Genomic DNA, 26,604 nt, shown 5'->3' with positions numbered 1-26,604 from the left:
TGTATGTAGCAAGCAAGCCTTATTTTAATGTAAAAATCCCTGATTGCATATGCAAAGGCTTCATATTTTCAGTGTATGCTGTAAATGGGTTGCTGCTTAGGTTTGGCCAACATTTATTCGGGTTTCAAGCTTTGTAAAATATGTAAAAAGGAGACTACTGCGCCTATTGTCTTTTCTCCACTTTGGAAAAATCTGGAAAGGTCAGCCTGGAAAAAACCCAAAACGTATACAAGTACAAAACATCCGAGCCTGTCTCTCTCTCGTGTTTAAATTTGATATTGTGTTCTTTGCCTTGGGCAGTACTGAGAAACTGGCAGGTGGCAGGGGAGGGGAGTTTTCCCCCCTCCCCCTAATACAGGAGTGCTCTGTCTCAGGCAGTGTGTATGGGTGTGGTCGGGGCAAGAATCTCCCAGGTAGGGGACTGGGCTAATGCTGTTTAAAGTTCAGAGGGTCCCCTTGAATATCTCCGAAATTGTCACATCCCCCAGAGAGCTGCTAGAGTTCCTTCTTTCCTTGGCTTCTTGGACAATGGATATTAGCCCTAGATCTTATCCTCAAGGGGTCTTGGCTGATTGTCCTGACCCCAGTGAGCTCACCACTTGTTTGGCTCACAGTCATTCACATAGTGGCTTAGGAGCTACTGTTAGGCAGCTGAGGTGGACAAGTGAATGGTTAGGAAAGGGGCTGATGCACTCACAGCATAGTTCTGACAGCAAGTGCAAGCCCGGGGTCATACAGTAAATCACCCGAAATAGGAACCAAACCGGGAATTCTTGAACCCAAATATCTCTGGGCTCTAGCCCAGGTTCTTCTTCATAGGAACCCTTCCTAATTCCAACTTAAGAATTATGACCCTTTCCCAGATTTGAAATGTTTATTTAACCTTCAGTTGTATAGAAAAAAGTGGAATTTGATCTTTAGGGAAATGACATGCTGGAGAATTGTCATCTATTCATTCCTGCAGGGTGCCCTAAAGGCCACATTGCAGTTGAGGCAATCCCTTCCCTCCTTTGTAGCTCAACCTCTCTTTAAAATATACATTTTTAGCCTCTTCTTATGTACTTTTACTTTTCAAAGTGCAAGTGGCCACTGGCTGAAAATCTGTAAAAGATTGCCCTTATTCATCAACTCACATTTAACTCCAATAGCTGAACGAGGAAACTGCTGGTATTCCCCAAGGAAGGTGATTGCTGGTCTTCTCAAGTCTTTGCTATCATGGTCTATCAAGGATGAACCAAGATTGATTACCAAATTACACAAGTCTGTCATTCACAGTCATAGGTAATAGAATGTACTGAGAGCAAGGGGAATTTGGTGAATGTTCTTCTGGTTAATAACTTCACACTATTACAAATATAAGGGGCCTATGAGTGAGAATTAAAAATAATCTTGTAGCCTTTCCTCTTTCCTTGCTATTGGTAAAATCTGACTTGTGCAATTTTGAAATAAATCCAGGAGTCTCATTTGTGTTGGGTATATAAATGCTTGAATTTAGAATATATTTCATCAATATATATTTTAATCGACGATAGATGATATATTCATCATCGATATATCGGTGATGAAACAAGGCATTTAGATATTGTGTGATGTTTACATTTTATTGTTCAAAGCAGCATTTGCAGTAACTATGATATTTGATTGCAAGTCATTCCGATTTTTCCTTAAAAAGGTGGAAACCATTAGCACTGTCATAGGCTTTTCCTTTAGGCCTGAACTCTCCTGGCATAAATTGCTTGTAGATGGAGTCTGTGCTGGTCCATTCCTATTGTATGTGGAGAGCTAGACTCACGAATGCCACAAATTAATCAAATCTAAGGCCAGAATAGCAAGCTCTCATCCACTCACATGTCTGTGAAAGCAGCTTTAAATTAAAGGGAAAGAGCCCATCACGTGCACATGAAAAATGGTGGGATTCTTAAGGCCAGGAATTGTGTAGCTTGACTGGACCTGCATGCCACCATTTAGTAGGGTAGGGGGACAGGGTGGGGTGGGAGGGACAACCATCTTGTGAGGTTTTCTTTCTTCAAGTGATCTTTTTTCTTTGATTGATGGCTCTAGGGTCATCATTGAGCTCCTTACTTTGGCGGGGTCAGAGGTCAAAGTGTAGTGCCAGCTGCCTGGCCTGCTGTATAGAACAATAGCAGCATCCTTCTGTATTTGTAACAAAGGGACATTCCAGCATAATGTTTTATTAGGCCCCAGACTAACCTTTCTTTTTGCAAGCTTCAGCATTCTTTTCAGTAGGAATTATACAGTGTCACGTAAAATTAACCCTTTTTTCTGTCCCTTCTCTCTTTGAGTGTTCCTTAAATATCATAGATTAGCTCCTTAATCTCATCACTTTTTTCCCCGCTTGTCTTTAACTTTTAGTTATTCTGTTTCCTGAACCCCCAAAACTTTTATTTTTTCTAACAAATACTGACAAAATTGAGTAAAAAATTATATTGAGTAAAATTATTTACACAGAAGTAAAACTTACGTCTCTTTTCCTTTTTTGTTAACGTTTCCAGTATCGTGGATTTATTTCAACTGAACTAGAGGCAGAAAAAAGATGTGCAATTAGATGAGAATAAAGATCATTCCATATAGTCATTTCTCCACTGTTTAGGTTGAATGTAATATGATCAAACAAATGGAACTGAAGTAAAAATTTCCCAAAGAGGGTAAATCTTCCTAGATGAGGGTGACATTAAAATTAGATGTTCAACTCCCAAAATATAATAAGAACTATGTGAATTCCCCAAGTAATGATCCCGAGGCTCTACAAATCTTGGTTTGTTGAAAATGTGGATTTTTACAAACTGGAACTGAAATATAAGGCACTCCAAATGGTATTCTGAAAATTAATTATGACATTTACATGTATATGAGAAAACCATGGAGTTTGCACACAAACCTCTCTCCTGACTGTATTTTGAGCAAATCAAAATTTGCTCCCAAAGATTTGCTTTGTGGTCTTTGGACCAAGTTTTTCTTTTTGTTTTGTTTTGGTTTTTGGTTGGGTTGTGTTCCACATCATGTTTACTTTTCTCCATTCTCCTGGTCACAAACGAAACTGCATTCATTTCTCTGAGGAAGGGAGAGTATTGTATCTCACTTCCCTGTTCAGTGGCAATTAGTTCCAGTGAGGACTTTCTTTGTGGCTTTCTTTTGGAATGAAGGTAGAATGCTATTGGTCTTCCCATCTACAGGAGTGTCTCAAGTTTTCCATCCTTTACCTCCAAGTAGCCACAAAGGTCACATGAAGCTAATTTAAGGCTAAAGTTAGGACAAATATTTCTTATTCACATGACCCTCCTTTTGGAAAAATTTGGGCCTTTAGTGTAGCATGAGAATTTTACAGCTTTAACTGACCAGGCTATGTTAAATGCTGAATGAGCATTTTTTATGGTATTTGTTAAGCGCTTATTATGTGCCAGGCACTGTGTTAAGCGCTGGGGTAAATGCAAGCCAATCATGTTGGACACCATCCACATTCCACGTGGGGCTCACAGTCTTAATTCCCATTTTGCAGATGAGGTAAGTGAGGCCTGGAGAAGCTAAGTGACTTGCCCAAGGTCACACAGGAGACAGGTGGCAGAGCGGGGATTAGAAGCCCTGTCCTTTTGATTCTCAGGCCTGGACTCTATCCACCAGACCACGCTGCTTCTCACTCTGCATACATTATCCTGAAATTGATAACTCAGTTTATTGAGACACCAGAGAGGGTGCACTGGGTAAAAGCTGGGAAGGGGAGTGAACAGATAAGAGGACTTGCTTAGAGAAGAGCAGTAAACTTCCTTTCAAGGATGTTTATAAAAATGTTCTACCTAAAAGCTGGAAGAAAAGCCTTGTTACCTTAGACTGTGAACCTAATGTGAGACAAGGACTTTGTCCAACCTGATTATTTTGTATCTTCCCCAATGTTTAGGGCTTGGCACATAGTAAGCACTTAAGAAATACCATAATTGTTGTTTTTATTATTGGTTTCACTGCCTCAAACCTTTCACCTTCTCAGCCTGTCATATGTACAACTGCCCATTTGGAACACATCTCTGCCCTTGTCAAAAATTTCCGATGGCTCCCCATTTCTTCACATGGAAAACAAAAACTCGTGGTCATTAGCTGTCTCTCTTATCTACGTGTTTTCTTTCAACTCAAACTCTTGCACCTTCCCCCCAAAACTTCTGAATTTACTTTGGCTCCTACCCACCGTTCCCACCTTTCTTCCTTCTTAGAATTCCCTCTTCCCCCTCAAATTAATAAAACCACATCTCCCCACCCTTAAAGCACTCTTAAAATGCTAATTCTCCAAGAAGCATTCCCGGATTAATACCCCAGATAGTGAAGCAGTATGGTCTAGTGGATAGAACATGCGCCTGGAAGTCAGGAGGACCTGGGTTCTAATTCTGGCTCCAGCACTTGTCTGCTGTGTGACCTTGGGTAATTCCTGGTGTCTGTTACCTCATTTGTAAAATGGGGATGAAGACTGTGAGCCCATGTGGGATGGGGACTGTGTCCAACCTGATTTTCTTTTACAGTGCCTAGCACATAATAAGCGCTTAATGGACATCCTAAAAAGTGCTTAGTAAAGTGCTCTGCTCATACTAGACTCTCCATAAATGCCTTTGATAAAGATCAAATAAAAACTCTGGAAAGTAATCTCATGCTGGTGCAAATTTGGTAAAAGAGCCTTAATTTTACGAAGTCATTAGGACTCGGAAATGGTGTGGCAAAACACCTGTAATTAATAAATTGCTATATCACCACTATTGATTGGTGTCTAAAGATCCAAAACTATTGTCATTGAATTCATGGAAGCTTCCTAAAATAAGTTCCATGGCAGAATGAGGGAAAGATCTTCAGAACAGATCTCATTATATTTCTAAAGAACCATTCAGAAACAATTCATTATATAGTAGAGCCAACTTCACTTACCTTTGTTTATAGTTAGGTTCAAGGTAAAAATTTCAAGTCTGGGTATGTTGGGTGAGAAGCACTGTACAAGACTGTAGTAAATTTTTCCGTGACAGTGCAGTGTGAAAAAACCCGACTTTTTAGGGTAAGAAACCTAAATCTTGAGTAGTGAAGGCCACTGAGAAAATAGAGTAAATTTAGTTTTGTATAGCTGCTTTCATACTCTTGGTATCCCAGAGTGCTTTGTAGTAATGCATTTGAGACAAGATCCAATATGCATACATTATATCCATAGCCAGTCTGTTCATCTAGTCAATTTCAAAACATATATTAAGTTAAGCAGTGTAAATGCACAATCTGTTGTTTCAAAGCATATTTATGTTCTCAAATTTGAAAGAAGAATTCAGAAAGACGTTTCTTCCAAATAAGATTCTCTCTAAAGGATAATTGCTTTCTTGGAGGCATCAATGTATATTTTCAGTATTTTATCTTTGCAGTGTAATGCAACTCCTATTGTCTCAATAATTTCACTCATACTGCTAGGATAACTACAGAAGAGCTTCCAGAGGCAATGTTTTAAGAACTCTTTTTGAAATCGTATTTTACCACATTGAGAACATAAATAGACTTTTGATTGCTCATATCACATAAATTTATATATGGATTGAAATGAATTTAAACAGATGTATTAAAAGTTCCTGGGAAAAGTTATAGTTGAATGCCATTTGTATTAAACAATAAACTGGCAGTCAAGGAAAAAAAGTTTAGTAGGCCGCACAATTTTTGCTGGGCTGAATAAAGTTCCTTTGCTGTAGTTCCAAAAATGATAACTCATGTGGAGCAACACTTCAGTTTCTAACCTTTCCATTCACATTCAGAAAGTAAATACATTCAGAGGAAATTTGCATTTGACTTCCATACTTGATTACAGTGGTTTTTAAAAAGCACTGACTGGATGATTCTTGTTTTACTAACTATGAGGGAAAAAAAGTGTTATCAGATGCCTTTTTCTGGTTACTGTGATTTCATCTTCATTTTTTTCCTTCGAAAATTTCGAGAGCAGTGATTGTGTATTTTACGTCTGTTTTGCGTTTTCCAAGTGACCAGAACAGTGTTCTGAACTCACAGGCCTGTAAATATTGATAATAATGATGGATATCATTTAGTTCTAACAGCAGTTTCAGTATCTGTTCATTCACATCCACTGCCACAGGACAGCTTCAAATTCAGACTCGCCCAGAGAACTATGGGGCGAATACCACTGAGGGACAAAAGAAAAATTAAGGTAGCCACAATCCCCACAGAAATTCTGTGAAGAAAATATTTTCTCCACTCAGAGGAGCAGTATAATCAACAATATGGTGGTGAGGCACAGAACTATTTTGTAGTGTCCCACTATATTCTGTGCTGGTCCTTTGCTCTTTCCCGTTGATGTCCACTGTCTTGGGGAATTCATCCACTTGCATGGCTACCATCTGGATGTAGATGACTCACACATCTCCCATGTCCTTGACCTCTCCCCTGCTGTCCAACCCCACATCTTCTTTTGCCTCCTGGACATTTCCACATGGGTAGCCCATCAGAACCTCAAGCTCAACATGTGTAAAACCAAACTTATCTTCCCTCTTCTCTTCTCAGTGGCCTCAGATCCATTGACCACACCACCATCCTCCCCGTTACTAAAGCCTGCAAGCTTGGTACCATCCTCGATTCCTTACTGTCTTCACATTCTCACCTCCTGTCTATAGCCCAATTCTTCCAGTTTTTCCTCAGAAGGTTTTATGGAGCAGCCTCTTTCTCTCCACCCTGCAGCCCCTACACTGGTTCAAGTATTCGTCATATCGTGATTGGGCTAGGCATCATACTTAGCTTCCCCACTGGTTTCCCTGCACCTGCCTCTCTCATATTCATTTCATACTACATGCTGCTGCCCGGTTCATCTTCCCAAAAGTTCACTTGGCAAACATCTCATCTCTCCTCAAAACTGTCCAAAAGCTGCCTAGCTCTTCCCCAGCTCTCTCTTCCTTAATAATCAGCTCTCCTCTCCCCACTCCCCTAACACATACTCTTCACTCCTCCAGTGCCCTCCTATCTGTACCATGCTGAACCATGCCCTCCTCTTGTCCACCCCTTTTTCACACTCCATAAATAACATTAATTTATTTTTAATATGAGATTTAGTAGCAAACTCAGTATGCTAGCATTCCCATTCCCCTCCCCTTCCCTCCCCCCCACCCCCACCAACAAAATCCTGAGCCCTAATTCCTTAATGGTGAAATATTTTGAGCTTCATTTTTTTAATAAAATGTATTCAAGGATTTGGCACTACTACTTTTTCTTGCAATTTTGTTGCAAATTGAAATTTTCAAGATAGTAGAACAGCAAAGGAGTAGCATTGACATTACTCAGACAAATGTCCCACCTTCTGCTGCTTCTTGCCACCACTGAAACCTGACTCAAGGCACCTCTCACTGTTGTTCTTTTCTGTCTAAATTCCTTGAACAAGTTGATTACACTTGCTGCCTTCACTTCCTCTCCACTAACTCACTCTCCCTCAGCTCTCACATTGTCTGTTGCTACATCCTATCATATTTCCCCCCCAAAACATTTCTTTATTCACCACTTCCTCTCCATCCAAATGACCACATTGGTCCTGATGCTCATCGTATCTTGGCTAGATTACGATGTCAGTCTCCTTACTGTTTTCCTGCCTCCTGCCTTTTCCCTTTACAGTCCATACTGCATTCTGCTGCCTAGAATATTCTTTAAAACATCATTGTCACACCACTCCATTCTTCAGAAGCATAAACTTCTGACTGTTGGCTTTAAATCTATCAGTGGTATTATTTATTGAGCTCTTACTGTGTGCAGAGCACTGTACTAAGCACTTGGGAAAGTACAGTGCAATAGAGTTGGTAGACACGATCGCTGCCCACGAGGAGTTTACGGTCTACAGGAGGAATTTACCCATTTACTTAATAATAATGGCATTTATTAAGCGCTTACTATGTGCAAATTCTACTGCACTCCAGCTTGTACTCTTCATTCGTTCATATGTCGCCTCCTAATGATGGCTTCTTCTCATATTTCCTGCCTCCAACCCCTTACTCACACCAGTCCTCCTTCCTGGAACTCCCTTCTTCTCCAAATCCCTGAGACCACAGTTCTCTTCATCTTCTTAGCCCTTCTGAGATTTCCACACCCTCCAAGAGCCATTCCTGATTAGGGTACTACCCAAATCCCATCAAATCATGCTGGGAAGCAGCATTTCATACTGGATAAAGCACAGGCCTGTGAGCCAGAGGATATGGGTTTTAATCCCAGCACTACCACTTGCCTGCTGTGTGACCCTGGGTAAGTTGCTGAACTTCTCTGTGCCTGTTTCCTCAGCTGCAAAATGGTGATTCAATACCTGTTCTCCCTCCTACCTGACTGTGAGTCCCATATGGGATAGGGACTGTATCTGGCCTGATGAACTTGTCTCTACCCCAGTGTTTAGAGCAGTGCTTGACACACAGTAAGTGATTAACCAATATCATAAAAAAAAAAACCGTGAAATGCGCTTTAGCATTTCTGCATTGACAGCCACCCAGAGAAACTGAAGCACAGTGGCCTAACACAGGCATGCAGATTCAGGCCACAGGAGGAATTTTTCACTAGAAAAATCTTTGAAAAATATACCTTCTCCCATGCAGACCCAACCATTGAATGTCTGTACCTAGGCCAGGTTATTTGGATAAATGCCAGGGATGGAAAGTATTTGTATCTTTTCATCTAATTTTCAACTATTTGTAATTCTTTACATTCCTTTCCTCTGTTGCAGTTTAATTAAACCATAGCTGTGGTTAGTAGTCCCTGAGTTTGACATAGCATTTAGCAGTCAAAATAGTTTATAGTAACCAAGCCTCAAATAACGAGGTAGAAATCTGTGTGAGATAAAGCTATTTTGGAAAAGAGAGATACTGTGAAATATGACACAAAACCCCAAAAACTTAAAATACCCAATAATGAAAAATTACTCACAAAAAAATTGCTCAAGGTAATTTGGGAGTCTGTCATCCTTCAATACGGGTAGGGAGATGTTTGGGAGATGTAACTTGCTACCTCAAGGACTTTAATGGAGCTGGAAAATGGAATTGGAAGCCTGTCAGGTAATTTAATTTTGAGAGTTCCAGTCAGCATGGAACCAATTCTTTGACTAAAATCAGTAGTTTGCTAAGTCTCCTTGTCTTGTGCTATTGTTTCCATTTAACAACTTGAGGTTTAAAGAAGGCTTAAACTTTATATTGCTGATATTTTGCCTCTGGTTCTTTTTCATTCTTTGTCCCTGTCACTCTTATTTTCCCATTCCTTTTTTTGAAATTCCTATTTTGCAGTTTCCATTAATGTTCCTGTGAAAATAGATGACTAGATCTCACACTTGATGGTGCTTAGTAAATACTCATATGACCGGAATCTTTACTTGTAGTGTGTAAATGAATAGTTCTTAAGTCAGTGATATAAAAATTATCAATAAGAATGTTGTTGCGTTGTTTAATTTGTAACAATTAAATCTATTACACAAAATGCTAGAAAATGCAAAATAGCTAAAGATTTGAATTTTTGACTTGGTGATTTAATGTCTAATGGAAGTCTCTGCATTCTAGAGTCTTTTTTCCTTTTTATAAAATATTCTTTAAAATTCCTTGGTAAATGTAATGTTATTATTGATACTATTCTTTGAAGGACTGGAACAAATTCAAGTTAATTAGTTTTCTGAACCTCAGTTCAGTTTATATTTCCTTTCAAAAGGTAAATATTCTGGACATACGATTACACAATAGAGTACTTTCAGTGTTTCAGAGAATAACTTCTAATGTATGTAATCTTTAAGAAATGGGTGTCCCCCAAAATCAGAAAAGCAATTCACTAGCCAAGGGTAGATAGGAAATACAGTGCATTTTCATCAGCTAGCGTAGAACCAGCCAGAAGAGGGAGCACAAATGAACTTCTGAAATCTCTTCTCGTACTATAATGTTTTTGTTGATAACATTATTCATGATCCTGCTGAATAAACAAAGCTGTCTTTTATATATATATATATATATATATATATATGTGTATATATATATATATATATATATATATATATAAAACTTTATTTGTATGAAACAGGAAACCTGCCCATCAAAATCCATTGTACTTTGTTTAGCAATAACCACTACTAAGGAAGGCAACATGTCTTTTACAATATACATAGGCATTCTGCAAAATTCACACAGAGTAACCTTGGTAATGGTATGGTAACATCTACACAGCCAGGGAATTGCTGTACTTCCCAGAGTCAGAGATCACTTCCTGCACTGGAATTTTTCTATTCCTGTTGACCTTTTCTCCAGGAAAAGGACAACTCTTCCTTTAGGCTGGAAACCCCATAGGCTCTCTGAACCGTTTGAGCTGGACAGACACATTTCTTCTCCATTGGTAGCAACAAGGGAGTATTTATGGTGATGCATTTTGGGAAAATCTGATTCCATGAGTAAATTAATAATGATGAGATGTGTCCTTTGGGTTGCCTCCTCTGTCACAACTTGAGAGCTATGGATGTCCTGCAGAGCCCTCTAGCTCAAGGTATGTAGAATAGAACTTCTCTTCCCTCCCAAATTCTCTCCTCCACTTCACTTCCCCATCTCACTTTCCCACCTTAGAAGCAAACAACCTTGGCATTATCCTCAACTTATCCCTCTCTTTCAGCTCTCATATTAGCCTGTCACTAAATCCTTTTCCTCCACGACATTTCCAGGATCCTTCCCTTCGTCTCCATCTGATTGGTCACCATGCTGGGTTAGACAGTTGCCGTCTCCTAGCTTGACTACTGCATCAGTCTCCTCAATGTTCTCCCTTCTCTCTAGTCCAAATTTCACCTTGGTGCCTGGATTGCCTAAAACCTAGCTTTGCACAAGTCTCCCCTTTCCTCAAAAGCCTTCAGTGGGTCCCCATTACTCTCTACATGCAGTAGAAGCAGTGTGGCCTAGTAGTTAGAGCACAGGCCTCTGGGAATCAGAACAACCTGGGTTCTAATCCCAGCTCTGCCACTTTTCTGCTGTGTGAGTTGGACAAGTCACTTAATTTCTCTGTGACTCAGTTACCTCATGTGTAAAATTGATATTATGGCATTGTTAAGCACTTATTATGTGTCAAGCACTGTTCTAAACGCTGAAGTAGATACAACTTAATCAGGTTGGACACAGTCCCTTTTCCACGTGGGGTTCACAGTCTATGTAGGAGGGTTAACAGGTACTTAATCCTTACAGGTGAGGAAATTGAGGCATAGAGAAGTTTACTGACTTTCTCAGTGTCACACAGCAAACAATTGGCAGAACCAGGATTAGAACCTAGGTGCTCTGATGCCTAGGCTTGTGCTCTTTCCACTAGGCCACGTTGCTTCTCTGGGCTTGTAGACCTGCTGTTCAGGAATGTTAAGCCTTAACAGAAACCATTACAGGGAAGACACTGCATTATTATGTATTATAAAATGGGGATTAAGACTGTGAGCCCCATGTGGCTACCAATCAATCTGTGCATCAGGCAGAAACTCCTCACCCTCGGCTTCAAGGCTGTCCATCACCTCGCCCCCTCCTACCTCACCTCCCTTCTCTCCTTCTACAGCCCACCCTGCACCCTCCGCTCCTCTGCCGCTAATCTCCTCACCGTTAGGCCTTGTTCTTGCCTGTCCCGCCATCGACCCCCGGCCCACGTTATCCCTCGGGCCTGGAATGCCCTCCCTCTGCCCATCCGCCAAGCTAGCTCTCTTCCTCCCTTCAAGGCCCTACTGAGAGCTCACCTCCTCCAGGAGGCCTTCACAGACTGATCCCCCCCATCTTACCTCCTTCCCTTCCCCACAGCACCTGTATATATGTCTGTACATATTTATTACTCTATTTATTGCTTTTACTTGTACATACCTATTCTATTTATTTTATTTTGTTAGTATGTTTGGTTTTATTCTCTGTCTCCCCCTTTTAGACTGTGAGCCCACTGTTGGGTAGGGACTGTCTCTATATGTTGCCAACTTGTACTTTCCAAGCGCTTAGTACAGTGCTCTGCACGCAATAAGCGCTCAATAAATACGATTGATTGATTGATTGGGACATGGACTCTGTCCAACCCGATTAGCTTGTGCTTAACAAATACCATTTAAAAAAACAAAAAAAAAAGCCCTCCTGACCATTGGCTTTTAGGTACTCAACTAGTTCTCTCTTAACCTCACTACTTATTCACTCTCTTCTGCCACTACATCTCAGCTTCACCACTCCTCTTATGTCTCCCACCACTGATCCCTTGCTCGTGACAATCCTCCTGCCTGGAACTTCTTCCCCCTTCCTATCTGCCAACCTCAAAGCCCTTCGAAAACACACCGCCTACAGGAGTCCATTCTCCATTCCTCTGATTTTATTTCCCCAACTACTACCCCAGTACTTTGGGCTAACCATGCACATCGGTATTTGTATTTATATTAAGCACCTGACCTAAGTATACACTTTGCTTTTTCCTTTCTGTAAATCATTTTTGGTGTCTGTCTACTCCACTGTATTTTCAGCTCCTTGAGGGTAGGGGCCATGTCTGCTAACTCTTTGTGCTTTCCCAAGAGCTTGGCACAGTGCTTTGCACACAGTGGGTGTGCAGTAAATGCAGTTGACTGATTTGTGGGATATAGTAGGAGAGGAGACCTTTTGTTCCAGCGCTTGCTTCTCAGCACCATCCCAGGAGGCTCAGCATTAAGGCTTTCAGTGAAACTGGAAGGTTGGGAGCGAGGACATCCATGTATTTTATAACAGAATGAGTCAGACAGGGATGTAACAATTAGTGGGAAATATGAAGACCTCATAAACCTATGATTTTCATGTTTTAGTTTCTGGAGTGAAGGTTTTAGTTTTTCTTTTCTTTTTGCTAGTGGAATCTATGTCAGCTATGGGTGAGAGAAGTTATTGTGTTTGGGTTGCTGGGCTCACTGTATTTTCAGGTTGCAGGCAGGCCTCACTCGAGGGGTAGGGGAAAAAGAAGTTTCAGTCCCCCTCCCCACCAGACCAAAGAGCTGGGCAGTGGGCAAAGGGGTGGAGATTTTCTCTAAATATGAGATTTCCGATTGAGTACTGACGTTAGGATTTATAAAAGTGATAGTACTGGAGACTGGTGGTTCAGTGCACTTACTAAGATAAATCTCGACAGAGGCAACTTCACCTGGGTTCTGGGGGCTAGAGAATTAAGTTTCTATTATTTTTGAACTCTTGACATCTTTAATGAAGCTTCTCTCCAGAGTTATTGCTGATATTAAAATCTGTGGCAGTTTTTACGCTGGTCTGTACCTGTTGGAACTCATGTGATAGCCTATGTTTTAGCCTTCCGCTAACAGTGGAATGTTTGTTAGACTATTCTGCCTATTTGCAGCTTTAGGAAGCCAGTATTTGTCCCATGGCACTTTGCCTTTCTGGTGGATACCATGGAGCTCAGTTGGTTAGATTATTCTTTAAGATTCTCTGCCCAATCAGAAGTGTGGTTGTGGTTTCACCTTTGTCTTTCTAATAAGGGAAGTGTACTTTTTCATACAGTAACAGTACTAGTGTGCATGGAGGCCTTACCAGTTTCTATGCCAGATGTTTGCAGTGAATTTTGCTTTTCCAAATCCCCACTAAATTGTAGCCCCACTATCACAACCACTAATGTGGAAACACTCTCAGAAACCAGAGATTACTCAACTGACAAGTGGTAATAGATTTTGCACATCTGGCCCTGAAACAAAGACCTGATTCAAGAAGATGTAATATCAGCCTAGTTACTTCTCTAAAGCATTTCTGTTGTTCACATCACATGCCAGTCACACATTTCAGCACCATGTTATTTATATGCAGGTATCTTATAGCCTGTTGCATAATGGGAACCAACTCAGTCAGAGTTTTAAGCTTTTTACTGCTAATCATTTGTAGAAATGACTTCCTCCCTGCCCCCCAGAATGGAATACTGGGGAATATCTATTCATTCTGTTCCTATATTTTTCCCATTCTTTTTTTTTTTTAAAAAAAAAGCAGTAACTTTTTCCTGTGAAGAATGAGCCTGATTGTAAAACTGGCCCCAAATAAGTAACTTTGTCATTATTAGTTGTTGCATCTATGATATTTCATTTTATCAAGCATTTGGTGAATGTAGGGTTTCAAAAGCAGGGAGTTACTACCAACTCTGTTGTATTTTCCCAAGCACTTAGTACAGTGCTCTGTACACAGTAAGTGTTCAATAAATACCATTGAGTAATGGAATGCATTCTCGAATTCTACTCTGACCTTTGAACTCCAAAGACATTTTTCAACAAATAATGTCCCTGGACCCTTAAAATAATGACTCCAAATAGGGTCTTTGGCTGAAACAGTCACAGCTTGTAATACAATTCATGGTAGCCCAGCTAACCAAACAAGGAGGTGCCTTCCTCAGATTAGAAAGCTTTTTGAGGATCAGAATTAAGTGGCTACTGAAGTAAGCAGTCCGCATTTAGCCTAGCATTCTAGGTGAATTTTGTCTTGATTCCCTCCAGTGTACATTGTATATTTCTTGTAAAGAGGGACATGAATCAAAACAGCTCTATGAGAAAAGTACATCTCTGGAAAATACCACCTGTATTTCATAATGGGAAGCAGCATGGCTCAGTGGAAAGAACCCAGGCTTGGGAACCAGAGGTCGTGGGTTCTAATCCTGGCTCCACCACTTGTCGGCTGTGTGACTTTGGGCAAGTCACTTAACTTCTCTGGGCCTCAGTTACCTCATCTGTAAAATGGGGATTAAGACTGTGAGCCCCACGAGGGACAACCTGATCACCTTGTAACCCCCTCAGCGCTTAGAACAGTGCTTTGCACATAGTAAGCGCTTAACAAATGCCATCATCATCATCAGAATAGGTATGTTTTTTAAAATAATACATTTTGCACCATTAGTAAAGATCCCAAGAAATGTCATGTGAATATCTAGCGCCCTGCACATTTTATTGCTATTGGCCCAATTGATATTAATGAATTCCAATGGTGATTTGGGGCATCTGTGTGTGCACACTCACCCTCTGTGTGTCTGCCTCTCACTCTTTCTCTATGTCTCTCTTTCACCAGGATGGAGAGTACTTTTCATAATCCGGCCTATATAGCGGGGTACCTTCCTAAAAAGACCTTTCTCTGGGGTTCTGGAGGAAGTTTCCACTACATTGCAGTTTTCAGATAGGCCAACAGGGTATGGTATCCATGATCTATGTTTGCAGTTGGAGAATGAAGATACAGTAATAATACAAAAAGCCACTTCTCTTGCAGCTTGATTAAAGCAATCCTACTTGGAGCAGCTTAGTTGTCTGCACAAGCCTGTCTCTGGGACTTCTTTCCTGCCTCACACTTCCATCCATCATCCGAAGGAGCATAGAAGGAGGAATATATATAGGTCTCTGTGCTTGCTTAGTCCTCAGCAAATAACAATTCATCACCATCTTTGCTTTAAAAGGGACCATTCATTGGCCTGGTAGAACATTACAATTTACCCAGTGTTCCTTGGTGTTGAGTGGGAGTCACATGACCGGATCTAAAAACAAAAAGAATCCCACAATATGTTCTTGGAGTTATTAATAAAAATAACTACTGGGTGGAAGGAAAGGCACATGAGAGTTTTTGGTTGGATGACCACAGTATTTTGTGTAAAAGGGTCTTCTCTTCTCTTGCATCAGAGGGGGATTATTCAGTATAAATAAGCACCAGAAAATCCCCCAAACTCCAGAAGCCATTGATAAGCTGTTTTCAGTCTCCACCGGTTTCTTATTTCAGAGCAGTGCCATTGAGCCCTTGTAATACTGAAATGAATAAATGTAATCAAAGCAACTCGCTGCCTGAGATCTTTTTTAATGCACTCCTTCAGATGCAGTACATATGCTGTGCAAATAAATACAGAATTAGTGTTCCTGTTGGAAGCGTTTGGTGAGAATGAGTGATTTGTCTTGCTTATGAAAGGTGCATATATTTCGTCTCTTAGCTGTTTGTCAGTGTGCTGTTTATCTGCTTATGGATTCATAGATGGAATTCATCATTTGTCAGCTCATGAGCAGATGTGCTGGAGACAACCAAATTGATCAGTGAGAATGAATGGAACAGCAGCACCAGTGTTGGGAGAGCAGCCCTTACAAATTGTATTATCTTTTTGGACTGCTCTCCATTAACTCCCCTCCAAAGTACAGGGGGAAAAGGAAAGCCTATCCCTTTTCTGTGGTCTTTGGGGGAAAAAAAGCTCTTTGAAAAAGTAGAATAGAAATGGAAAAGCAGATAAAGGCTGCACCCGGAATGAAGTCACTATGGGAAATCCACTCCCTTGTGCGATCAGAAGGGCCATCATTTTAGTGCTGGATGTCTAGTTAAAAAAAAAAAAACCAACCCAAGAAAAAACAACCAAAAAAACCCCATAAATTCCGTTGCCAGGAAGTTTTTTACTAGCTGTGTTTACAAACTATTACCATATTCTAATTGTTTCAGAACAAAATAACACAAATCACCATAACAGGCAAAGTGGTAGGAGGAAAGAGACATGGTTTTCCTTAGAAAAACTAATGGATTTCTAAAAGTTTGACTTGCTTTCAGCCACTGCAAAAGAACTGTTGGAGCAGAGTTGATTGCACTGCCATCAAAGGCTCTTCTTGCCAACAAAACTCCTTTGCGCTTGTGTACTGTTGAAAATTGTGGTCTGATGCCAGAGGATTGAAGAGCTAAACACATGCTGCTGAAGAGCTACATGTGGCTTTCAAACCACAGGTTCCTGACCCCAGTCTTAAGTAATTAACTGCCTTGGAGCAATATGGCAGTCTAAGTGAATCACTAAAAAATTCCCATCTTTAATTAATAAATGGCAAGACTTGTAAATGCAAGTTCTACTCAGAAGCGAGGTGGATTTCCCTTGTGAGACCGACCAAAGGATAAACCAGACGGTGACTAAAACTGAGACCAATAGGAGTTTAAACAAAGTTTTCATTTGATGACTGCAGACTCTAAACTAGAATCTGATTAGTGCTCTTCCCCCTAAGGCTTTCCTTCAGGCAAGATAATTTTTTAAGCAAAGTGCTCAGTATTTAAGTAGGGGCGAAAAAGTTCATCCTATATCTGTTCTCAGAATATGACTTTTTGAAAATGCAGTGAGTCAATTTAGCACATATGGTTTGCAGCTGAGATAAAAAAAAAATCAACATTGCATCTTGCGGCCCAGGTCCTGATGCCTTGACAGGCAAATAATGTCTGTGAAAGATTTGGTTTCGATGTATTAAGGAAAGTAAAACGTTCACTATGTAGCTTTTATTTTCCCACTTAGCAGGGATCAAGGTAGTGTTTTAGGATGCACAGAAGAATGTATGTTCTCAGCTTGTCATTCAACTTGTAGCCTGCATTGTCCATTGTGCTTGTCATCAGTGTGAATGAAATATTGAGTAGGAGAGAGCAAGAAATAAGTAATTAAAATGGTAGATCTTGATATCTTGGATATTTGCTCGAAGAGATGAAGGAAGATTGACAAAAAAAGTTTTTTTCCCTTTATTTTCCAAGTTCACATGTATTTGTTCTACCGCATAATTTAGGCATGCTCAAGGAATCATTTTGCAGGTTTACAAGGATTTAATATTTGCTCTTTGTAAGTGCTGCTGTACTGTAGTTTAAAACCAAGAGCTTTACATTCATTCACTGAAAATGGCCTGCCTCTCAGGGATCAAATTTGTTCTTGGTCTTTGAGGGGGCTGATGTGATTTGGTACCTACAGGGGGTCACAGGAAAAAACTCATCCGTGTTCTGACAGGTTGTCAGGGACTCGAGGATGTCGTGGACACAGTTACAGAAGCTGAAATTCTCATAAGAAATAAAAAGGCATCTTGTGGCAGTAGACACTAAAACATCCTCTGCCACTTTTTTATTCAGCAAATTCCACATCTCCTCTGCTTTGCTGAAATGTGCTGATTGAACATCAGTAAGTGCTCTCCAGGAGGGATCTCCTTATGGCCCATTTTCTCTGTTACCTAAATGATCTTAATTGCTTGGATAGAGAGGCATCCTTCTAAATCACCCTCCCAGTAGGGGTGATTCCACAAGATAACAAGGTTTAGATTCCCCAAAATGTTAGAACTCCCACAGATATAATAATCTTCCCAGCATTTCCCACCTGACAGTTTCTCCCTCCCTCATCAGATCTTTCCATGCCCATAACAGAGTACTCTCTAGTCTGCACCTCTGTTTGCTTTCGTAGGGCGAATTTATCAGTTTGGTGAAATGGTGCCTTTTCTTTCTTGTCCTTTGAATTTTGCTTTAATATGCTACTTTCCAAATATCGACTGTATTTTGAAACCCAGTTACATGGGAATGATATGAGAGTTAAAACACCAAATTAATTGTTTTGAACATGTTTCTCTTTGTGAGAAGCAGTGTGGACTAGTAGAAAAAGCTTGGGCCAGGGAATGAGGCCCTGATTTCTAATTTCAGTTCCGCTACTTACCTGCAGTGTGATCTTGGCATGTAATCAATCAATCAGTCAATCAATATGAGAAGCAGCATGGCTTAGTGGAAAGAGCACAGGTTTGGGAGTTAGAGGTCGTGGGTTCTAATCCTGCCTCCACCACTTGTCAGCTGTGTGACTTTGGGCAAGTCACTTAACTTTTCTTTTCCTCAGTTACCTCATCTGTAAAATGGGGATTAAGACTGTCAGCCCCACATGGGACAACCTGATAACCTTGTATCTACTCCAGTGGTTAGAACAGTGCTTGGCACATAGTAAGCGCTTACCATTCATTCATTCATTCAACCGTATTTATTGAGCGCTTACTGTGTGCAGAGCACTGTACTAAGCACTTGGGACAGTACAATACAACAGAATTAGCAGGTACACTGCCTGCTCACAAGGAGCTTACAGTCTATAGGGGGAGATAGACATTAATAGTAACTAGTGGATAACTAATTGGGCTGACGCCCTAAGTCACAGATCCAAATGCATAGATGACGCAGAAGGGAGAGGAAGCCAGGGAAAAGAGGGCTTAATTGGGGAAGGCCTCTTGGAGGAGATGTGACCTTAAGTAATAAGTGCTTAACTATTACACCTTATTACTATTATTATTTGTCTTTGGGTTCAGTCGTTATGCAAAAAATAGTAAACCAGAATCATTCAAACTAAAAAAAAAATATGGAGAATGATCATTTCGATTTTTCCAACTTGAATACTTTCCTTTCCTCCTTTCCCCCTCACCATACTCTCAAGATTCTATTTGTGGTGTTACTTTTCTGTATGGAAACCTCAGAGAATTTGAGCTATGGCATGCTGCAATATTTAGCTCTCACAATGAACATTATTTAACCAAGGCTCTTTGAGATAATAGGTAAAGGAAGACAACTAAATTCAAAAGAGTCTGGAAAATAAAATAGTTGAACTAATTTCTTCTGCCAAGAAGATCCCCATCCAATTGTTCTGTATAGAAAGTCTTCCCCTCCCCTCTTTTTTTTAAGCTGTTATAAAGAAGTGGAGAATAGAAAATCATTGTCAGAAAATGATTGGCAATGTCACTTAAATTCAAATGCCAGCTTAAAATAAATGTGAAAGGTCCTTTGAAAAAGCTACTTGAAAAAGCTGCTTTCCTGAGAATCCCAATCATTTTGCATACTTTGTTCTTTCAGATTGATGAGTGAATTTAGCACTGAACAGAGGGAAGGAGTAAAAGAACCAGCGTGAGCCAGAGATTGTGCGTCATTTGTTATGCAATTCCCCACACAGAGCTGCCTGCAAAGTATCTCATACCTGACTTGCTGGAGCACCCTTGCTTAATCCCCATTTTCTACCTCTCCTCAGCCCAGGCCAGGCCACCCTGTGCAGTGGTTTGTAACATGCATTCTTGCTTGTGACCTTTCCACCCCACCCTCCCTTCCCCAGAGTAGGTTTTGAATTTAGAATGCCACTGCACTACTGAATATGTGAGACAGAAATGTTTATTTTTTCTCTCTCCTGGTTAAATCAACAATTGAAATAATATTCATTACACACTGGAATAGAGCATTGCTAACCAACACACTGAAAGAACTGATATACATCTGTCCCCAAAACAACTGGAGTTTTGAATGGTTGCTGTAACTAATTCCAAAAGGTGTGAGTCAGACTGTCTGATAGCCAGGTAAGTGCCTTTTTTTTTTTCCAAGCAACAAAAATGTGTGTACATTAGTGATATTTGCTGCTAGAGGAGGCATATCTTTTTGTGTTTATCCTAACAGTGGGTGGCTTATGAGTATCACAGTATGTAGGCTTTACTTGAAGGCCATACTTCATAATTCTGGCTTTCATTAGATTTGGCCAGTGGAAATGGGAGTTATGAAGCAAAAAATGCTGCATCATCATCATCCATCATCATCATCTTCATCTTCTGACACTAACTCCTTTTGTCCTTTAGGGACAGCAGGTTCTTTCTGTACCTTAAGGCCAGATCAAAAGGAATGTTTCAGTTTCTGTTCTCTTTGGAAGTTCCATAATTGCACTATTTTAGGATGCTTCTTATTACTTGGAACTTTTTGCTCCTGGACCCTTTTTCTACTTTTTACAGATGATCATGTAAGATTAAAGCAAATCTCAATGGGACAAAAATTTCATCTGAGAGCAATACTCAGAGTGGAAAAGAGATATGTGTTATGTAACCATATGCACACATACATTTATATGGCCATCATCTTATAGTGGTGGAAAGACTGTCTTTCCTCGTATTAACCTACCTGCATCTGGAAAATAGTCAGGACCATAAATTGTAAAAAAAATTACTTGAGGTGAATCTAACCTTTATTTCTCATTAGGAATTGGTTTTATTTGATGCTAGCTCTACCTTTGCATAGTGTGAAGAACAGACATGATTATCAGGGTAATACAGTTGACCAAGTCACGTTCAGTTGAAGTATCCAGGCGATAGAAGCCTAGAATTATTTTTTACACGTATCTGGATAGTTGTCTTAATTCTCTACTTTGCTATCTAGAATGAGCCTTAGAGAAGGGTACATTTTCAATTTCTAGTTTTCATTTCCTTTGCTTATCCAACTTAAAAAAAACCATATGTTGAGCATGTTGTAGTATCACTCCCAATGTGAGAGATGAAATCCCACATGGTGATTCAGATATTGGTAGCGCTGTTGTAGTTCCAAAATCTTGTACAGTCTTTCTTTCTTCCTCAGTATTCAACCTAGGAGGGGACACATACAATGATGACGGGCTCGTGCCATCTGTTTAAAGGTACACAGGTATTTATTGATGCTTCTTGCAAAATAGAAGCTTACAGACAAATGACTCCTCTGAAGAGAGGAGACTTTTCCAGAAGAAGGTGTATTCAGTTCCTTTCTGGATGAGTTGTCCTTCATTAGGAAGACACTTCTTGTTCTGTGCCATGATGTCAACATGGTGATTAGTTTGTGAGCTGGAAAATGTGATTTTCTTTTTTTTTCTAATGGACTGATGTTTGCTTTTCTCAAAGGCTTTTGATGATCTAGAATGGGATTATCATTGTTTTGTGATCCCAGATTTTCTGTTAGCTTTTGCAGTGCAAGCTCACCAGCTGTGGTCTTCTGATGATCATGTTTTAGGTGAGGCAAGCAATTTTTAGAGAAGCGGTATGGCATAGTGGCTAGGCCCTGGGCCTGGGAGCCAGAAGGTCATAGGTTTTAATCCCAGCTCCACCACTTGTCTGCTGTGTGACCTTGGACAAGTCACTTCACTTCCCCGTGCCTGTTACCTCATCTGTAAAATGGGGATTGAGAATGTGAGCCCCATGTGGGACATGGACTGTATCCAACCCGATTTGCTTGTATCCACCCCAGCGCTTAGTACTGTGCCTAGCATCTAGTAAGTGATTAACAAATACCATAATTATCATTATTCATTCAATCGTATTTATTGAGCGCTTACTGTGTGCAGAGCACTGTACTAAGCACTTGGGAAGTACAAATTGGCCATATAGAGACGGTCCCTATTCAACAACAGGCTCACAGTCTAGAAGGGGGAGACAGACAATGAAACAAAACATGTGGACAGGGCATTTTTCTAGCTCCTCACAGATTTGGCATGGGATGCGTTTCTCCAGAAGTGTTGTTTAAACTCTTAGCAAACTGCCAAACAGTGTTGCTACCTCTTCAACCAATATTTTAGGCACCTTTTTCAAGAAGATTTGGGTTTTAGGTCTTCTAGTAATGGCAGTGTTAGCAGTAGGTTATTTTTTTATGGTATTTGTTAAGCATTTACTGTGTGCCAAACACTATACTAAGTGCTAGGGTAGATACACATTGATCAGGTTGGACACAGTCCATGTCCCACATGGGGCTCCCAGTCTTAATCCCAATTTTACAGATGAGATAACTGAGGCACAGAGAAGTGAAGTGACTTGCCCAGGGTCAAACAGCAGATGAGTGGTGGAGCCGGAATTAGAACCCAGGGCCTTCTGAATCCCAGGTTCATGCTCTATCCACTAGGCAATGCAGCTTCTCTTCAACAGGTTGTTTTGAACCATCTCTCACCTTGCCTCCTTATGAGCAGCAATACACGCACCTTGTGAGATGGTTGGAGTAGGGGTGCAATGTGTGGGCCCCCTCAGCAGCAGATAACTGATTTACAGATTTACTACATAAATAGTTGCCTGCAGTTGTTAAAGTTTTCACTATCGGTTGCAGTAGTTGGGAATCCATATGCATCGCGGTAGACTTGCATAGAGTGGTAAAATTGTTAGTAAAGGAAATTGGTAGGCTATGAATATCAACACTTCAGATGTTATGGAGTTGATCTGGTTTCTCGTTATGCGGGGACTGTTATCACATTCACAGAAAGCCCTGTCTTCATTCCTTTTTATCTTGGTGTTTGGGAAAATTTCCTTTGGTCATGAAACACTGCCTCAAGGGAGGGTCCAATATGTGGCTGGCTGCCTCATCATTCTAAATTCCCAAAGAACCAGCCACAAATGCACCACAGAGTAACCACTTAGGGCTTTGTACTCCATGGGCAGACATTTTTTCTGTACTTCCCTAAGGAACTTCAGCTACCTCGCCAAACAGGCATTGAGCAGTTTGAATAAAATAGAAGATAACATCTCAGTACATTCTCAGTCCTCACAAGAACCAAGTTGAGATTACCCCAGTGACCTGCCTTATATGTATTAAGAAGCGTAAAATTAAAATGCAGTATCTGCATCTCATCCTTTCAACTCTACCTAATTCAATCTAGAAAATATCCAACATTTCCATGCTACCTGCCTAAATTTGTATCTGAGGTGAGGTATTGGGAAATGTTTTCACCATTTGTCAGATTATTTTCACACTAATAATTGGAACAACCCTATTGGTAGCAAATACTTCTCTAAAGCATTTAATACTGAAAAAACATGTAATCATATATTCTCGAACAATGTTATATATTATAAACATGCATTTAAAGAGGAGCATGACCTTTATATTTTTCATTTCAGTTCTCTGACTTCCCCATCTTTCCCTTAGGATATTTCATCTCCTCCCTTGAGTCCATCTGTCAAGTCATCTGTCCAAGTGGCTAGAATTTCCTTGTCTTCCTAAAATAGCCCAGGACTAATAGTCCATGGCTAAAGAAAAGCTGATGAACGTATTTGGTGAAAGGCAAAGTTATCACTTTGGCTGAAATCTTAAGGCAAGACGCCATAAGCCAATGTATGATTTCAAAAATAACACTCATTCTGAATCTCAGAAATGGCCCCAAATGCTGATCACTATAGGGTCCCTTTTGCTACATGTTTTCTCCTGCTATTTAGGCCTTAAGTGATCTGGCATCTTTTAAGAATGTAAACAGTTTGAGTGACTTTTGCTTTCTTACCCAAGAGATGTTTGTGCCAAAAGCGGTCACGAGTGCAATATACCTTATAAGAAAACTGAACCAGTTGTTAATGCTGTTTTTACATTCCTGCTTGAGTGAGGGTGGAATCCTCATGCGTCCTGGGCAAAGAGCAACCCTTTAACATACCTCATGCAAATGGTTCAATTCCTGCTGAAAACCCCAATATTAAATTAACATATGTTGCCTTAAACAGTCCAGGCAAGTAAAGCCTAGTTATCTTTGAGAAAATGACCACAACATTCAAAGAACCCAGTGTCTCCCAGCAATCATTCAAGGACATCTCAATGGAGATTGACCTTCTGGGATAAATGGGATTTTAAATTCAGCCTTTTCATTAGTGTAGTTGCTATATATTGTATCTTGAAAGCAAGGCGGAGCTTTGAAGGTCTCAATGTTATGATGATGACTGTTGTTTTTGGGTGTGCAAGCATTAATTGTGTTAGGAGGAAATGTATGAACCATATCAAAACAAGTGAGAATACAACAGGAGGAAAAGCCTGAGCGCTTCAAAATGACCAATGAATAAAAAGGTATACATTTCTCTCTCCTCAAACACTTGACTCTGTGTCTACATTCATGGATTTTAAAGCGGTGACAAGAATTTGTATTGACTGTTATCTTTTTTATTGTTTACAGTTATGTGGATAAGCAGAAGATTTGGCAGAAGTGCAAAATATTTTTACCTTGAGCAAATTCATCAAACTATACTGGTCCTCTTTTCTCTGTAAAATGGAAATGTAATCTAGTGATTATTTCTGAAAGGATTTTCCTCCTGAATTACCAAGATCTTCTAATCAGACTACCCTTAATTCACTGGTTAATTACATAATCCCATACTTAATTTTGGCTACGTAAACCTGGCCTGAAAAGTTTTTAGGGGATGTAGCCAGAACTGGGATTTTGAGGATTCTGTCATTGATCATCTCTGAAGATTTTTGAAATGTTATCGATAAATGGGTTTTTATAACGTAAACTCATGTGAAATCATTTAAAATTAGAGGACTTACATCTGTCTTGCTGTGCCTCGGGGAGGTCCATTGGCCATACATAAATGACTGCATACTAGCGGGAGCATCCAAAGCATTCTGGGAAGAGTAAAAAAAAAAAATGAATGGAGATTATGGCCCGTACAGTTTTTGTCCAAGAATGAACAAAAAGGCTCAGTTTTTTTAAATTGAATAAAAGCCTCCATTGTGAGGGGTTGGGTGGAAAGGAGGGTTTGTATCAGGCAACCAGGAATGTCTAAGGAGTGGACTTGCATTTTGGAGTGATATGTGAGTGACAGATATTCTGGTGAACATTTTCTTTAGGGAGTGAAAAGAGAATTTTAGGAGATTATGACCATGTGTTTAAGTGTAGCATATTATGCCAACCCAATCCTGTGTTTCGCTGCTTCAAACAAAAACTTCAAGGCTCTCTACCAACTCACCCCTTCTTACCTCTCTGCTCAATAATCACGGTTCCCCAGTCTTCTTTCTTCCCAAACCATTCTTCTTGTTATTCCTCACTCTCGACTCTCTGGCTTCTGTCTGTTCTCCCAGCTTGAAACTCCCACCTTTCCCAAATCTACCAAGCCACAGCTCTCCCCACATTCAGAGCCCTCCTAAAGTCCCAGCTCCTCTTCCAACAGGCCTTCCCTGATTAATTTTGCAGCACCCTATGCCATATAAACTTTTTATACGTGTCCTCAACACTGTTTTATATGTGTCTAGTCAGTTGTACATTCAGTTATTTATTTTGACAATTCCTGTAAATATTTTTACATTTATCTTCTCCGTTAGAGTATACTCTCCTTGAGGGAAGGAGGGAACGTGGGACTTCTTCATTTGGCACTTCCCAAGTGCCTAGTACCATGCACTGCACCAAATGGGTACTCAAAAAATACTACTACTACTACTGTAACTACTACTGCATATTCATGCACACTGCCAGTAGTTCTTGTAGCCCAGTAAAACAACTGTGCATGTGCGAAAATATCACATGTGAGTAAATGGTCCAGTTGCCCTGCTGCATCACTTCCCAGAAGTAGAAGGACATGGGGTACAGACCTGACCTGAACCTGAGTAGGCTGTGCTGAGTTCTGGCCTTAAGGGCCTAGCAGAACCCACAAATCAGTCAAGATTGTTGTGTGGGATTCCTCAGTAACCATTTTGGTTAGGAATTTTTATTTCTTTACCCCATATTTGACTTAAATCCCTTCTGCTACAATTTAAGAATTTCCTGTTTTTCATCCTAAATGGAAATGGAGAACATCTGGTCACTTGTTGCAAAATAATCCGTCATATATTGAAGATCATCATCAAGTCCTTTTCTCTTCGGGCTCAATAATCCCAGTTCTATTAACATTTTCTCATGTGTCCTATTTCCCAACCCAGAATCAATTTTCTGGTCTTCTCAGTACCATCTTCACATTTCCATGGCTCTCTCAGGTTTTGCAATTTGAGCTCAATGCAATGGCCTGATCAATGACAAATGTAATAGAGGATTACCTCACAGTTCTTGCATGCCATTAACCTGACAATATATTCTGTCATATTCTTCATTCTGCTATTCTTGATTCATATTCAGCTGTGGGTCACTATGACCCTATTCTTTTCTGCTGTTCTTGCACTTACTCATTCTCTGTCTAGTATATATCCTTTATATTCTTTTGGCAAGTGCACTATACAGAACTGCCTGTATTAAATCTTATTCAGTCATGACTATCAACTCAGGCAAAATATAAACACTTCTCTGTATGTTCAAGTGGATTAGATTGTTTTGAACTTTCTAGTGAAAGTTTTGAAAAGTAGCTATGCCTTAAACTTTTCTGTGAAAGAC

General features: G+C 40.2%; 1 protein-coding gene across 2 annotated transcripts in view; it reads left to right on the top strand.

Moving 5' to 3' along the window:
• EFNA5 (ephrin A5) overlaps nt 1-26,604 on the top strand; it is a 271,847-nt gene that overhangs the window by 91,645 nt on the left and 153,598 nt on the right. The window lies entirely within an intron of this gene.

The sequence above is a fragment of the Tachyglossus aculeatus genome, chromosome X3, assembly GCF_015852505.1.
Source record: "Tachyglossus aculeatus isolate mTacAcu1 chromosome X3, mTacAcu1.pri, whole genome shotgun sequence".
Lineage (NCBI taxonomy): Eukaryota > Metazoa > Chordata > Mammalia > Monotremata > Tachyglossidae > Tachyglossus > Tachyglossus aculeatus.
Note: the sequence above shows the minus strand (reverse complement) of the source record. Positions and strands in the feature narration are given on the sequence as shown.